Source organism: Ovis aries, chromosome 10, assembly GCF_016772045.2.
Source record: "Ovis aries strain OAR_USU_Benz2616 breed Rambouillet chromosome 10, ARS-UI_Ramb_v3.0, whole genome shotgun sequence".
Classification (NCBI taxonomy): domain Eukaryota; kingdom Metazoa; phylum Chordata; class Mammalia; order Artiodactyla; family Bovidae; genus Ovis; species Ovis aries.
Window position 1 is genome coordinate 49,570,588 of NC_056063.1, and position 16,613 is coordinate 49,587,200.

The 16,613-nt window shown below is 40.6% G+C and overlaps 1 protein-coding gene across 9 annotated transcripts in view; it reads right to left on the minus strand.

The window, feature by feature from the left end:
• Positions 1–16,613, minus strand: part of KLF12 (KLF transcription factor 12) — a 521,468-nt gene that overhangs the window by 466,267 nt on the left and 38,588 nt on the right. For 2 of the 9 annotated variants that reach the window (XM_060394528.1, XM_060394526.1), the window contains exon 1: positions 1–16,613. This exon is cut by the window's left edge and continues 24,857 nt beyond it; it is cut by the window's right edge and continues 38,588 nt beyond it. The exons of 6 other annotated variants lie outside the window; for them this stretch is intronic. The gene's annotated coding sequence lies outside the window, so the exon portion shown is untranslated. One more of the 9 variants, XM_060394530.1, reaches the window with a different exon arrangement.

Consider the following 16,613-nt stretch of genomic DNA (forward strand, 5'->3'; position numbering starts at 1 on the left):
TCATGCCTCTCCAAAGTTATTTTTCTGGTAACATTCTCCATGGTCTTATTTGAGGGAGACGACGAGTCCCTGCAGCTATTACATCATTTGGGTGAGATGTAATAGTAATAAGCATTGCTGTGCCTGGCACTTGCTATAGACCAGTGTGTGTGGTGTGCCGTGTCAGTCTTGTCCAACTCTTTGTGACGCTACGGACTGTAGCCCACCAGGCTCCTCTGTCCATGGATACTGGGTTGGGTTGCCATCTCCTCCTCTGGGCCATCTTCCCAACGTAGGAATCGAACCTGTGTCTCTTGCATCTCCTGTATTGGCAAGTGGATTCTTGACCACTGCATCACAGGTAGGCCAGACACAGCACTAATACAACACAGAGTTCACAGGATCCTCCCTGACCTAACTACATCATCCCTATTTCCAGATACTGGGTTAGCCAATGGGTCATTCAGGTTTTCCAGAAGATGTTACAGAAAACTCAGCAAACTTTTTGGCCAACCGAATACAAATATCACAGCAGGCTTAAACAGCACGATTAAGTATAAGATTTTTGTGACTCTGATCCATGGCTGCAATTTATTACCCAGCGAGCTTCTAACTTCAGAGCCCACTTCAATCAGTAAGGAGCTGGCAAAAATGCCGATTCCTGGGCCGTGACTACAAGAGGTTCTGATTTAGTCACGTGGGGTTAGGCCCAGGACTCTGCACTTTAACACACATTTCTATTGTCTGGTGAGAAACACTGCAATCCCATGCATTTTCCAAGCAAAAGGCCACGTTATCTGTGCTGGAATAGGGTCGGGTCAGTGCCTGCTAAAAACCTAATTGAAGCAAATGATTAGCCTCAATGAGGAAAACCTGGAGTACATTTTAGGCTAAATTTTACTTTCAGCTTGCTTTCTATTTTTTATGCATTAATATTATGAAACGTATACCAAGCTTTTAATATTTTATATAAACACAAAAGTGGTTTAAATTTTAAAAACAAGTTTTTGCTAAAAATAAAAGTTCAGAAGCTAAATAAATCACTGACATTTTAAGCACAGGGAGAAGCTTATGATCAACTATTAGCATTTCTGCTTTAAAAACATAAACCCATTATATCTCTCTCCTGCATCCTCCAAACATGTAACATCTAGTACATTCTACCTATTTGCCCCTGAGAATGCTAAAGAAGTAGTATGTCATTGTTTGCCAATAACTGCACTTGGAGTTAATGCTGACCTCGCAGCTTGTTGAGTAGGGAATAGAAAGCCTGGCCCAAGACATGAGTGCAGAGCTGAAGCAGCAGCTCTATGAATTCTGCCATCAGAAGCACTTGGTACAGAAGCCTGGCCACCAGCAAGTGCTCATGATTCGAATGTTGACACAGGTACTCTGTCAGAAGTTATGTAGGTCAGAGATAAGACAGCAGAATGGCTTCAAAAAATTCCTGGCAGGATATCCTCATCTCTGAAAGCAGCTGATGTCCCTGGGCCTGAGGTTCCCAGGAAACAGTCTAGAACCCTCTGCATAAGCAATGTCACAAGAGCAGAGCTGTGGGGAGTCATGTGGGATGGAGCAGGGGGCTCAACATTTATACAACACATATCAGGCTTCTGATATGAGCCAAGATACACACTGGGTGCTAGGTCTAAAACACCGATTAACACACACTCCTGTTCTCAGGAAGCTTAAAATCTGAAACAAGCCAATTTCCTAGCCCCAGTTTGTGCCAGTTTCTGACCTGTCATGAAAGTTCCTGAGTCTCTGTGTTTTTTATTTGTAAATTATGTTCTTCCACTGTTAGCATCAAATGAGAAGCTCTATAAAGTACAAATCACTGACTTCCCTTGGTGGCTCAGTTGGTAAAGAATCTGCCTGTAACGCAGGAGACCTGGGTTCCATCCCTGGGTCAGGAAGATCCCCCGGAGAAGGGAATGGCAATCCACTCCAGTACTCTTGCCTGGAGAATCCCATGGACAGAGGAGCCTGGTGGGCTACAGTTCATGGGGTCGCAGAGTCAGATACAACTGAGTGACTAACACACCATAAAGTGTAAGCTACTAATATATAATGAACTGGTGTTTCTCAGTGCATTGCACAGGGAAAGCCAGACCTGTGCTGTCAAGAAAGCCCCACCAACTGCACAAAGGAGCTGCCAGGTGCTGCACCCAGGTGCATCCTCAACCAGGAGAGTACTTAAGAGGGCAAGATCCAGGCTGGTTTTACCAGTATGTGCTGCTGCTTTGAAACTTCACAATGATGAGTGAGTGAAGGAGGGGGTGGTATTGTGTAGCTGCTGCTAAGTTGTTTCAGTCGTGTCCGACTCTGTACAACCCCAGAGACGGCAGCCGACCAGGCTCCTCCATCCCTGGGATTCTCCAGGCAAGAATACTGGAGTGGGTTGCCATTTTCTTCTCCAATGGGTGAAAGTGAAAGTGAAGTCACTCAGTCATGTCCGACTCTTCGCAACCCCATGGACTACAGCCCACCAGGCTCCTCCATACATGGGATTCTCCAGGCAAGAGTACTGGAGTGGGGTGCCATCGCCTTCTCCGGGTATCCTATAGACTGGAGACAAAAGTATGGTCCTGGGCACCATTAACACCAGGGGACCCTAAGAAACAGAAATCTGCTAAAAACTCCACGAAACATGGTGAGATCAGGCCCAAGCAACTGTTACTGCTTAGCAAATCTGCTCAGAAATTCAACTGAGGATAAACACTATCCTTCAGAGGAATTTAATCTACCATAAAAACTACTGGACTAGTGACAATGCTGACTGCAACTTGCTGTCTGCTCTAGTTCACCAAGGACAAAAAGAAAGTGATGAAGGCCATTCAGCAATCAGAGATGGTCATTAGGTGGTACTGTTATGCAGATAATTTGATTTATAAGAAAGAGCATATGGCTGGGATTCTGAACATCTAGATTACTATGTTTCTAACGCCACTACAAAGACCTGCAGCTTTAAGGTCTCTCAATGACTGCATGTGTTTTTCTAGTGAATTCAGGTTAAAATATTAACTCTCCCATTTTTTTCCCAAGATCGTGATGATGACCAGATAGGATGACAAACGTGAAAGCATTTTAAAGTGTTAAAATCATCCACAAGGAATTATGTTTAAAGAAACAAGCTTTATGCATATGGGTATGTCTGAAGACAATAGGCTTTAATCTTTTGAATTGTACTATGAAAAACTGTATTGTGTTCCAAGCTAAGAAAATAGAAACCTGTGCAATAAATTACTGTACTACCTGTAGTCAAACTGTGCAATTATCATTTGTAAAATTCTCATGTTCTAATCATCAAAAAAAAAAAGCAATAAAACTTTAAATACAAGTCTAAGCTTAATCTCCATATAATACACTTTCTTTTATTCATACTGTAATATATTCATTGCTTTTCAGGTAAATGATGGAGTAAATGAGTAAACACACACATACCCACACACACACACACAAAGAATTAAAAAACACTTCCAAACAAACAAAAAAAAATTATTTTTAATGTTAAGAGAAAACACACTAGGTTCATGAACAAAACAGATTCTGTCATTACACTGTAAAAATAGGTGTTACTCTGCTCTCTTTCCAATCCTTAAAGAAAAAAAACTTCAAAATATGATAGTAGAGACTAATTCATATCCCATTTTATTTAATGTGTGCACTTAAATAAGCCCATGAATAAGAATTAGCATCAATAAAATGTTAAAAGTTACAGCTAATCTAAACTAGCCACTTACTTTGTCAAGAAAGGTCTGTCTAGTCAACGCTATGGTTTTTCCAGTGGTCATGTACAGATGTGAGAGTTGGACTATAAAGAAAGCTGAGCACCAAAGAATCAATGCTTTTGAACTGTGGTGTTGGAGAAGACTCTTGAGAGTCCCTTGGAGTGCAAGGAGATCCAACCAGTCCATTCTAAAGGAGATCAGTCCTGAATACTCATTGGAAGGATTGATGCTGAAGTTCAAACTCCAATACTTTGGCTACCTGATGTGAAGAACTGACTCACTGGAAAAGACCCAGATGCTGGGAAAGCTTGAGGGCAGGAGAAGAAGGAGACGTCAGAAGATGAGATGGTTGGATGGCATTACTGACTCAAAGGACATGGATTTGGGTAAATTCCGGGAGTTGGTGGTGGACAGGGAGGTCTGGCGTGTTGTGGTTCATGGGGTCACAAAGAGTCGGAAACGACTGAGCGACTGAACTGAACTGAAACTAGCCATTTAAAATTAAACTATTTCCAACAAGGAGGCTTCCCAAGTGGCACAGTAGTAAAGAATTCGCCTGCCTGCCAATACAAGAGACACAAAAGACGTGGGTTCAATCCCTGGGTCTGGAAGATCCCCAGGAGTAGGAAATGGCAACCTGCTCCAGCATTCCTGCCTGCAAAACTCCATGGAGAAAGGAATCTGGAAGGCTATACTTCATGGGGTCACAAAGAGTCAGATAGGACTAAGCACTCGTTCACTCGTTATTTCCAACAAAGACATCACAAGAAAGCTATAGGCTTGTAATGTTTTGTGACTAGTAATACAAAATCATCAACAAAACATAAGCAAACAAAATATGGCAACATATACAAAGGATTGCATATCATGACAAGCGAGATTAATGCCAGGTATGCACGGTTGGTTTGATATATGAAAATCAATTTTATCAAAATACTAAAAAAAAAAAACACACACACAAAATACATGATCATATCAATAAATACAGTAAAAGCATCTGACAAAATTCAATACCCTTTCATGATAAAAATTCAACTAACTAGAAATAAAACTTCAACATGGTAACGGGCAGCCACAAGATACAGACACAGACACACACACACAAATTACATCATACTTAATGGTGAAAGGCAAGACGCTTTCCCCTGAATCAGGAAGACTGGAAATCCTTCTCTTGCCTCTCCTCTTCAGTATTGTACTAAAAGTTCTAGCCAGAGTAAACAGGCAAGAAAAAGAAATAAAAGCCATTCAGATTGGAAAGGAAGCAGTAAAACCAACTCTATTCACAGATGACATGATCCTGAATATAAAAATTCCTAAAGAATTCATTTTAAAATTAGAATACAAGGTTGCAGGATACAAAATCATTATACCAAAACCTACCATATAGATTTTCTATATACCTGCATGAGCAATCCAAAAACGAATTTTAAAAAACATGTCTACTGGTAGTTAATAATACGGTATTGCATATTTGAAAGTTCCTAGGAGAATAATTCTTCAGAGTTCTCACTGCAAGAAATTAATTTTTATAATTATGTATGGTGATGAATGTTTAGACTTATTGTGGTGATCATTTCACAATACATACAAGTATCAAATCATGCTGTAATTTGAAACTAATATAATGTTATATCAATTATACCTCAATTAAAAAAGAACAATTCTATTTATGACTGCATCAAAAATAATAAAATACTTAAGAATAAAGTTAACAAAAGAGGTATAAAACCTACAGTATGAAAACCATAAAATACTGCTGAAATAAATTAAAGACTATCTGAATTTAAAAAGGAAAAAAAAAAATCCCATGGTCACGGTATCTTACACCATATTAGTCACAACGGGCATCTTAGAAAGAAGCTTCCTCACCTGAGAGGCTGCCAGGAGTCAACTTCTTCTCATTCTACAAGTAAAAACCAGATGCCCTCCATCTCACTTCCACACAGCTGAGGAGGAGCCAAACTGATATAAAAAACCAACACAGAAAGATAGATACATTCTTGATACTGTTGAGACATTAAACCAAACTAATCCTGAAGACCTACCTCCTTGTGGACTTCATAGGATCAGACCAAAGCCCCGTTTATTATCAAAGCTAGTCTGAGTTCATTTTCTGTACTCCTAATCAAACACATCTTAATTGACTAAATCACAGAGTTAGGAAATGCTAGTGGATAAGTGAGGCAGAAACATAATCTTGGAGGCAAGTGTTGAAACAGCTCTTTTAGAAGGCAAAGTATGTTTCCCCCTGGTGTATTGAATCAGACCTCCAAGTTCACTTAGAATTCTACGCTCAAAACTTTTTCCACCTCAAAGATGTTACCTAAGTCCCAGTTTCAGAAATGCCCTAGTATCAGTTCCTACATAATCTTGACCATTACTAAACTCAGAATGGAACACTGTTATCAGCTCTCACAATGTTCCCCTATAAATGGCATCTGCCAACCACCCAACCCTGCAACTGCAGAATCCTATTTCCTCTCTCTCTTGATGTTTCCACTCTCAGAAGTCAAAACAACCTTCATGAAATGTTCTTAATTCTACCTATTTCTTGCATTCTAAAATGCCCTGATTTTACTCTAGACCAGAATTTTGACATTTTACCTTGCCTCCTCGACTCTAATTTCTCCCCATTAAACTCAATCTGCATGCTGCTCAGATGAAGCTTTCCAAATTAACATTTCCACCATGCTGCTGCCTTCCTTGAAAAGTTCCCTCACCGACTGCCAAGTACTGCCTCATAACCTACCACCATCCCCAGTTAAAGTGAAAGTGAAGTCGCTCAGTCCTGTCCGACTCTTTGAGACCCCTTGGACTGCACCTGCTAAAGATTAAACTCAGGGGAGTAATGGGAGTGTTTGCTTCCTTTGCTTCATTAAGGTACAAAAAAGTCACAATGGACATCATCAGGAGGCTAAATCATCTTCTGGGCACAGAATGGGAGCAATATACCCAAAACACGAGACAGAAATGTTACTTTTGATCACTTGTCTCCTACGTTTTAAGAAAACATTCAGTTGTTTGTTTTGTTTTGTTTTTTTTTTTCACTTTTCCCAAGCTTCTGCTCTTCCCTTATCAAAAACAGGTCTTTCTTCTTTCTACTACCTATATGAAGAAATAATATCCAGTGTCCCTTAATTCTTACAAGTACTTCCCATTTATTAATCAATATGTTTGACATGACTGCAGCCATGAAGTTAAAAGATGCTTACTCCTTGGCAGGAAAGTTATAACCAACCTAGATAGCATATTCAAAAGCAGAGACATTACTTTGCCAACAAAGGTCCGTCTAACCAAGGCTATGGTTTTCCCAATAGTCATGTATGGATGTGAGAGTTGGACTATAAATAAAGCTGAGCACTAAAGAATTGATGCTTTTGAACTGTGGTGTTGGAGAAGACTCTTGAGAGTCCCTTGGACTGCAAGGAGATCCAACCAGTCAGTCCTAAAGGAAATCAGTCCTGAATATTCATTGGAAGGACTGATGCTGAAGCTCAAACTCCAATACTTTGCCCATCTGATGTGAAGAACTGACTCACTGGAAGAGACTGATGCTGGGAAAGATTGAAGGCAGGAAGAGAAGGGGACGAGAGAGGATGAGATGGTTCGATGGCATCATGCACATGATGGACATGAGTTTGAGTAAGCTCTGGGAGTTGGTGATGGACAGGGAGGCCTGGCATGCTGCGATTCATGGGGTCGCAAAGAGTTGGACACGACTGAGCGACTGAACTGAACTGATGTTTGACATGGACACACAAATTGAAAAACTCTCCTACTTTTCATGGAGATTCCAGGGTTACCTTTTCATTCACCTTTGCTGACATTAATGTCTAAAATAACATGACAGAAAGAATAAAGAAATTCAAATACAGAGGCAATAGATGTGGGCAAAGCTGGAGTCCCACTTAACGAAAAAGAACTTTGTAAACCATAAATCTCCATAATATAATCATTACCGTTTGTTTGTAAATAACTTTAAAGAATTAGACTAAATTAATTTTCAAAGAATTCTTTTCAAAGAATTGTAGCTCTAAAGTTGTAATTTCAAAGTTTTCAAAAACATGGACAGAGGAGCCTGGTGTGCTGCAGTCCATGGAGTCGCAGAGTCAGACATGACTTCGCAACTGAACAACAACAACGCTATACATATATTTACACATATAAATACACACATACACACACATACATATTGGGGTTTCCCTGGTGGCTCGGATGGCAAAGAATCTGCCTGCAATGCAGGAAGCCTGGGTTCAATCCCTTGGCTGGGAAGATCCCATGGAGAAGGGATTGGCTACCCACTCTAGTATTCTTGCCTGGAGCATTTCATGGACAGAGGAGGCTGGTGCGCTACAGTCCACGGGATCACAAAGGGTCAGACATGACTGAGCAACTAACACATTTACCTTTTTAACACACATTATGTATATATAAGTACACACACACATACACAGAAAGAGAGAGAGAGAAAGTCAAGCTGCTCCTGTTAGTCACTCAGTTGTATTCGACTTTTTACAACTCCATGGACTATAGCATGCTGGCCTCCTCTGTCCGTGGGATTTCCCAGGCAAGAAAACTGGAGTGGGTCATCATTTCCTTCTCCAGAGAAAGTTGAGAAATGACTGTAAAAATATATACAATGAAAGGGACTATAATTCAGGACATTATACCTCAGGCCCATTCCTCTCGATAAGTAAAATCAAAATTACAAACTAGCATAAAGGAGCATTACTTTGGTTTAACACCAATTTACTATTTAAACCACTCTGCTTCAACACAACCTACCAAGTAAGAACATGAAAGTCATTTCTTCCTTAGAGAAGCACTAGTTTCTCCAAATTTGTCAAAGTATACTTAGGTGTATTAGTGAAAAAAATTTTTTAAAAGCCTGGGGATAGCCCATATTTAAGTTACATAAAAATGTATTCAAAAACTTAAATCAATATTTTTATGGATTCTGATGTATATAATTTTATATATTTTAAACATATCTTTTATACAGACATACTATACTATTAGTTGCCATACACAAATATATACACAGCAGAAAAATTTTTAAATCCCATTTATTCAAAGTATCTGTATTTTAACCTCTTGACCAACAGATAGGAAAGCAAAGGGCAGTGGTTTTATTATAATCAACTATAAAACAGACGTATTAAGAAAACTACAGCTTCTGGGTTTAAAAAGCAAGTGTACATGCCTTTGTAATGGGAAGAAATGATCTGAGCACCACAGACTTCCCTAGCAAATACACTTTCTCCTGAGATCACATGGTCATCTCCTTCCCCAGATGTGCACTTCCAAAGGGAAAGGATTGGGCCAGGAGTCCCCACAAGCAAGCACAGAGCTGGCATATAGACGGGGGACTCAGTAAAAATGATTATTTCCATAACCAGAAAGACTTTAAGATCTACTGTTCTATGGATTTGGCTGTAGAATATTAAACACCTCAGTGTTCTTGCCTGGAGAATCCCAGGGACGGGGGAGCCTGGTGGGCTGCCATCTATGGGGCTGCACAGAGTTGGACACATAAGCAAACTATTCTACAATTATTCTACTCATTGTATGCAGTACTGTTTCCTTTCATTTGCTTTAAGCTGAAATACCTTTCAGATTTCATAGGAAACTTCAATTCTATTTTAGATTTCTGAAATGTGATCAATAAAGTCTGCATTTCACAGGCTCTGATCATATAACCTCCAGCCTGAAAAGTGCACATTTTTCAAATCCCCAGGTAGAACAAAAATCAGTTCATTTCCCTTTTTTTCAGATTCATATCTTTCTTGAAATGTGACTGAAAACCCCACATGGGATTTCAGATTAGAAACGTCAGGAGGTTATGACAATAAAACTGCATTCAGTAAAATCTCAATTACCTAGAATCCTTAAGGAGTAAGTCCTCAGAGATAACTGAATTTCTGTTACAGTGAACATTTTCAGTGCCACTGTTTTTTATTGTAATTTTTAAAAGACATGTTTATAAAAGCTGCATTATGTATTACTCATTCCTTATAAAGACCCGGGGTTACCATCTTGAACATCAGTTACCGAGAGGAGTGACCTGTGCCATTCCCATATCGGATTCTAGAATTGCACTGGGTGTGCCAGGTTGCCTTCAGCATGGTCCTGTGACACCATCAAGGACACACAGTTACACACACACACACACAGAGACAGACTCACACAGACACAAAGAGAGACATACACAGACACACACACACAGACATACAGAGAGAGAGACACACACACACAGAGACACACACACACACACACACAGAGACACACACACAGACACACACACAGACACACACACACACAGACATACAAAGAGAGACACACACACACAGACACACACACACACACAGAGACACACACACACAGACACACACACACACCTCTTGCACCTTCACGAAGCTTTCTAGTGAAGGTAGTGGCTTCCCCTCCCAGATCCCTACCACTCTCCATCATATCACGAGCTAGAGCTTCTGGTCTGAAGAGGCTCAACTTTAACACACACATCCTCACCAGTTAGTCCCTTTCAGTTCCATTAACGTGCTGACAAGGGCTTGGAAGCTGTTTCTGGAAGCTTGCTTCATCTCCTCCTTTTAATTATAAAACTCCAAAAGCTTTTATATGAATTGGGGGTACAGAAAGGTATCGAGTTCAAACTACTTCAAAGGTCTGTCCATTAGATAGGATGACGAGCTCTTGCAGTCTATCAATAATTAAACTCTAAGCTGCATCATACATTATGGTCACCTTCCTCTGTGCCCGCTGCCCCTTTTCACACTGGCACTCATCACAGAGCTCAGAAAATCAAAAGATGCTGATCAGACCATACTCAGCTACAGAAAGAAAAAAAAAGAAGTTCCCCATTTCTCCAACAAAGAAACCACACAGGCACCAAAGCTTACAATCGCAAAGTACCTCAACCCAAGTTTCACAGAATCACCTACTATGGAAGATGTATTCTATTCTCCATAAAACGTGATCATTAAAGATTCAATTATTTAACTTGCTCTCTAAAAAAAACTGTTTGAAAGGCAGAAACCATGACCTAGGATTTCTTTAAAGCTTTTTCAAATCAGTATTTGTAAATTAAGTCTGTATCCTAGGAAACTCAGCAGGTTTTACCTGGGACAAGGAAACTCTACCTGTGTGATTTCCCTTTTATCCCTCCCATATGTGGCTGCGGCCTACTAGAGAGAAAAAAAAAAAATTACCTTCTAGTATCAGCGAAATGAGAAGGGAACTAGAATACCACTTTCCCAGCCTGCTTCTTTACCTGGGGTGGATGGAAGAACAAACAGAAGAAAAGTCTGTCCAGACAGCCCCAAAAAGCTAGAAAGCAGTTTGTGATCCAGTTCAGTAAGCACCCAACACAGTTTGGGGCATTTACTTTAATTCACTATGTGAAAGGTGAAACAAAAAATGTTTAAAATCTGGATTTATTAGAAACCTTGGGTCAGACATTTCTGAGTTCAAATTCCAAATCTCTTTTTCTGCATGAGTTCACTTTACTTAGTTTACTTCTAACTCTTAAAACAAAAAAAAAAATACATTGCTCATATTATGGTAATACAAATTCAGTTAAAAATGAATACAAATACCAAGTTCAGAAACAATTTTTTCTCTGAAGACTCTCTGAGCACTACAATTCAAACCTGGGAGTTTGCCAAAGGCTTTATACGATAATAAAACAAGGGTGTGCTTTTAGGGGGGCAGGCTTTTTTTCTCTCCTCTCAAAGGATTTATAGAAGACATGGCATTTTCAGAACGCACAATGGAGTAGATCACTTCTACAAACATCTGCGAGTGAACTTTTTAACACTGAGAAAATGGGTAGTATGTATTATACGTCTTTGCCAGGTCCACAGTACCTGGACTTTTTTCTTTCATCAACAACCAAATACAGGAGGAAAATGGAGACAGAAATCATAACATGGATGAGTTTTAAACACAACTGTAGAATTTATTTGTTGTTGTTGTTGTTTAGTCGCTAAGTCATGTCCAACTCTTCTGCGAACCCATGGACTGTAGCCCTCGAGGCTCCTGTGTCCATGGGATTTCCCAGGCAAGAAAACTGAAATGGGTTGCCATTTCCTTCTCCAGAGAGCTTAAACAGTTTTAAATTTCAAAGAGCCATTATTAAATCACAGTAACGTGTAAAGCATCACAACCCTGGCCCGAAGATCCAAACACTACATATGCTGTTGAGAGTTGCTGCTTAACAAGATTCAGACACTATATCCCAACATTTTTAACACATTCTTAAGTATTTTTCCAAACATTTAACCACACAGCATACTTTAAAATGTTATACATATATTCATGTGCTTTGATGATTTAAATGTCTGCAATTGCAAAGTGACTTTTCTCTAAAGCAACACTTAGTATTTCTCCATAATACAACTCCAACTCTATGAAATGCTCCTCCACATAATACAGGCTCCAACTCTATGAAATGCTCCTCCACATAATACAGGCTCCAACTCTATGAAATGCTCCTCCAAATACTTTTTTGAAATATTCCTTTTGACTTACATGTGCATCTACTGGCCCACTACATAGTGAGTCTGAATTCAATTTTCCATTCTCTCCCTTTTCAAATACGTAAAAATCCAAGAAAGAAACTAAGAAATGGAAACACCCAGCTAAACTAACTTTTACAGGCCCATTTAGCATCTACTACCAAATGATAGTTAAGGCCCTACTAATTTTCCTGTCCCACTCACCTCTTCATTTCAGGAGCAGAAATCCTCATCCCAGGACTGGAACCGTTTTAGCCATCATACCAAAGGAAATTCTGCTTTTCAGCTTATCACTCACAGATGCAGCTGAACTCATTGCTCAGATTCTTGAAATTAAACACGGACAAGAGAACACTGCCTATTACACTGACAAGAGAACATTGCCCATTTTAATTAAGTGTTAAAAATGGTCCAGGTAATTACTAACCATTGGCATTGCTTACCTCCTGGCAAAAGCGTGGTGTTGCAAACTGTTATGCTAATCAAATAATAATTATTATAATTATTATATAACTACTATTTATATAATATATAATCATATAATTTATTTATAATGTATTTACATTATTTCTATAACTATATAAACTAAATTTTAAATTGTTATGATTGTGCAATTCATTATTGTTATTATGATGACCAGTACCATCACCCCCAAATCCAGAAGCACTAAGACCTCGGGCATAGATCTCTGACTTAGAGCCGGGAGAGCTTAGTTTCCGTCTAGGCCCCTGGCTCTACTGCACTCAAACTTCATAACCGAGTGCAAGTCACTTTACCTTTATCTACAGGAGACAGATGCTTTCCAAAGCTCCTTTAAGCTCTCATTACTCTCCAGGGCTCATGCCCTGGAGACCTGTATACTGAATAATGAATGGCCGTATAAAACCTCATACATGGATTGTGCCAAGAGAAAGGAATGCACACTTCCCAGAGAGTTAGTCAATACCACAGGAAAGAGCCATTATATAAATCAGACCTTGGTCACCTTTGTTTTTGAACTTTTATGCAAGGAGTCTTCATCATCGGCTTAACAATTTTTAGAAAATATTCTGCTAGCTAGTTCATGCAGCACTGAACTATTATAAAACAATTATGTTTAATCAGCAAACAAGTAAACAAGCTCACGTGGGACACTGGTCATTTTAACTCCTTAAAGTAAGAATATGCTATATGCCACAGGCCCTGTTTTATAACACAAACGAGTACATTTCATTAACATGTGTTTACTTTCTGAAGTTAGCAAAGGCTATTTTTTATGACTTCTTTTCCTGCTGTTGGATTTATATTCCGAATTGTTGCCGTTTAGTCACTAAGTCGTGTCTGACTCTCTGCGACTCCATGGACTGTAGCCCACCAGGCTCCTCTGTCCATGGGATTCTCCAGGGAAGAATACTGGAGTGAGTTGCCATTTCCTTCTCCAGGGGATCTTCCCATACGAAGATTGAGTCCACGTCTCCAGCTTGGCAGGTGGATCCTTTACCATTAAGCCACCAGGGAAGTCCAAATTCCTATTATTCTATAAATAACTTTAAAGAAATCTCTTTGCCTTGGGTCAAGCCCCATGAGCATATGAATCCTTTACAACCTTGCTCAGAAACATCAGCTAGTCCCTTCCAACCAAGCAAAAATGAATAATAAAAATAGGCTTCTAACCAACACTGTACAAAGATCATCCAATCAACACACTGGTCTTGTACTCAGAGACTGCTACTCTCCAAGCCACTCCTCTAGGCTGGCCACATATCATATTCACACCACAAATACCAAATAATTCACTTGGTGAGCCTTGTAGGAGAAAGAAGACACTAATACAGGATTACTAGGGAGGCACTTCCAGCGTACATCCTCAACATTCTTCCTTTTCTGTAAAATTCAGCAGTTTCACTTTCTAGTCATGGGCCCATAATGAGTGGAAAAGTGAAAGCATTAGTCTCAGTTGTGTCTGATTCCTTGCCGACCCCATGGATTGTAGCCCGCCAGGCTCCTCTGTCCATGGAATTCTACCATAAAATATTATTGCATTGTTTGGCCAGCAGCACCTGAGAACATGGAGAGCTGATGGGATAGGGAAGAGGGTGGAGCCAGGGGTGGGGGAGGGGGGCGGAGATAGCACACGCAGATAAGCATACCCACTGGCCCCAAGCACCTGGAAAGCAGCGGTGGGGTTGGGGGTGAGAATGGTATAGAGAGGGAAAATACTGATGCGTGTTGGTATCATGATGCTATCATTGGTGACTGAAGGCACAGGGCAGTGAGGGGGTGGATGGTAAGGAGACAGCAAACAGTAAGACAGAGAATGGATAGGGAAAACAAGTGAAATGACTGAGCAAATAAGGGTGTACACTGGCACTAACCAGGATCAGGCTTCTCACTGCTTGAGCAGGTATTTACAAACACAGAAAGGGCAAAACCTGGAAAGACGCGCTGGGTTAGAATTGAAAGTATAATTATGAATTTAGTTTTTTTTAATATATATACATAATCCCTGGGGAAGGCAATGGCACCCCACTCCAATACTCTTGCCTGGAAAATCCCATGGGCGGAGGGGCCTGGTAGGCTGCAGTCCATGGGGTCGAGAAGTGTCAGACACGACTCAAGTGACTTAGCAGCGGCAGCAGCAGCATACGCAATGCCCTGTGGCTCAGCTGGTGAAAAATCCGCCTGCACTGCGGGAGACCTGGGTTCCATCCCTGAGTAGAAAAGATCCCCTGGAGAAGGGAAAGGCTACCCACTCCCGTATTCTGGCCTGGAGAATTATATGGACTATACAGTCCACGGGGTCACAAAGAGCTGGACACGACTAAGCGACTTTCATTTCACAACAGAAATAGGCATAAATATAGACGAAGTGTTTATGAGTGTGTATATGCTCAGTGGCTTCAGTCGTGTCCAACTCTTTGCGACTCCATGGCCCACAGCCTACCAGGCTCCTCAGGCCATAGAATTATTCTGGCAAAAATGCTGGGGTGGGTTGTCATGCCCTCCTCCAAGGGATCTTCCTGACCCAGGGATGGTACTCGCATCTCCTGCACTTGCAGGTGTTTTACAGCTGAGCCTCCAGGCGTGTTTTTGTGGGTAAAAATACTTGTATGTGTGCAGACATGGACATGTTTCCTCAGGTCTACTGGGAGAGCCCAGATCTTAAGCTTCTGAATACCACTGTTCACTGAAAAGAACAAGGGCTACCTGAAAAATACCACTTACTGCAAGGAAAGTTGCAAAAACAAGCCTGAGATAGCTTCTTGTGTCACAAAGTAAGAAAGTGCTCCAAGACTGATGAAACAGAAGTGAAAGTGAAAGTCACTCAGTCGTGTCTGACTCTTTCTGACCCTATGGACTACACAGTCCATGGAATTCTCCAGGCCAGAATACTCGAGTGGGCAGCCTTTCCGTTCTCCAGGGGATCTTCCCACCCAGGGATCAAACCCAGGTCTCCTGCATTGCAAGCAGATTCTTTATCAGCTGAGCCACAAGGGAAGCCCACGACTGATGAGAATGTGTCAAAAGACACACAAGCTACTTTGAAAGAGATCCTCATTTGCCCAATTTGGGACAATACGAACATCAAAATAAATAAAGATAATGATGAATCAGAACCCCCTCAATACAGGAAGAATCTGTGATACATGAAAAAATAAATACACAAATGAGGAAGAAGGGAAACCACTTCCACAAAGTAGATTACCACTAGAAGGAATAACAGGAAATGAAAATCACCACTTGGCAACTATCCCCTGTGTTGACTGATTCAGGCAGAGCAGTCAATGGAGAATAAGCCTGGTGGATAGTGCTTTGATGAAGGCAGGATCCTGGTGTAATCTCAGATTACCTCCCAGTTACAAAGGGGGAGATGGCGCCTTTGGAAAGGAAATCCTGCAGACACACACATGATGATCAAAACTAACATCACCAAATGGCTCAGGATCTTCCTCCAGTATGTAGGTCTGTACCCTACATTTGAGAGACAGGGACTGACTGAGGAAATGGTCCTGATTCAAGGAGTGGGAAGAGGTTATGTCCACTGACTACGATGTATATTCTGGGATGGATTTCTGACCAGATGGGAAAACAAACAAGCAGTGGGACAGCTGATAAAATCAGAATGAGGTCTGTGGATCAGAGGGCTGGCTGTGTTACTATGGCAGTTGTGTACAAGTGTTCTTTCCTGGGAAAACTTTCACTGAGGTATTTAGGGATGATGGTGCACCATGTCTAAAGCTTACTCTTACTTGTTTTAAGAGACCAGAGATAACAGGAGAGTGAGGTATATCATAGAGGAAACATACTGAAATGCTAACAACTGTACCACTCACGTAAAATGCTGTAAATTTTAAATTAAGTCAATAATTTTCAATTTTTTGTCTAA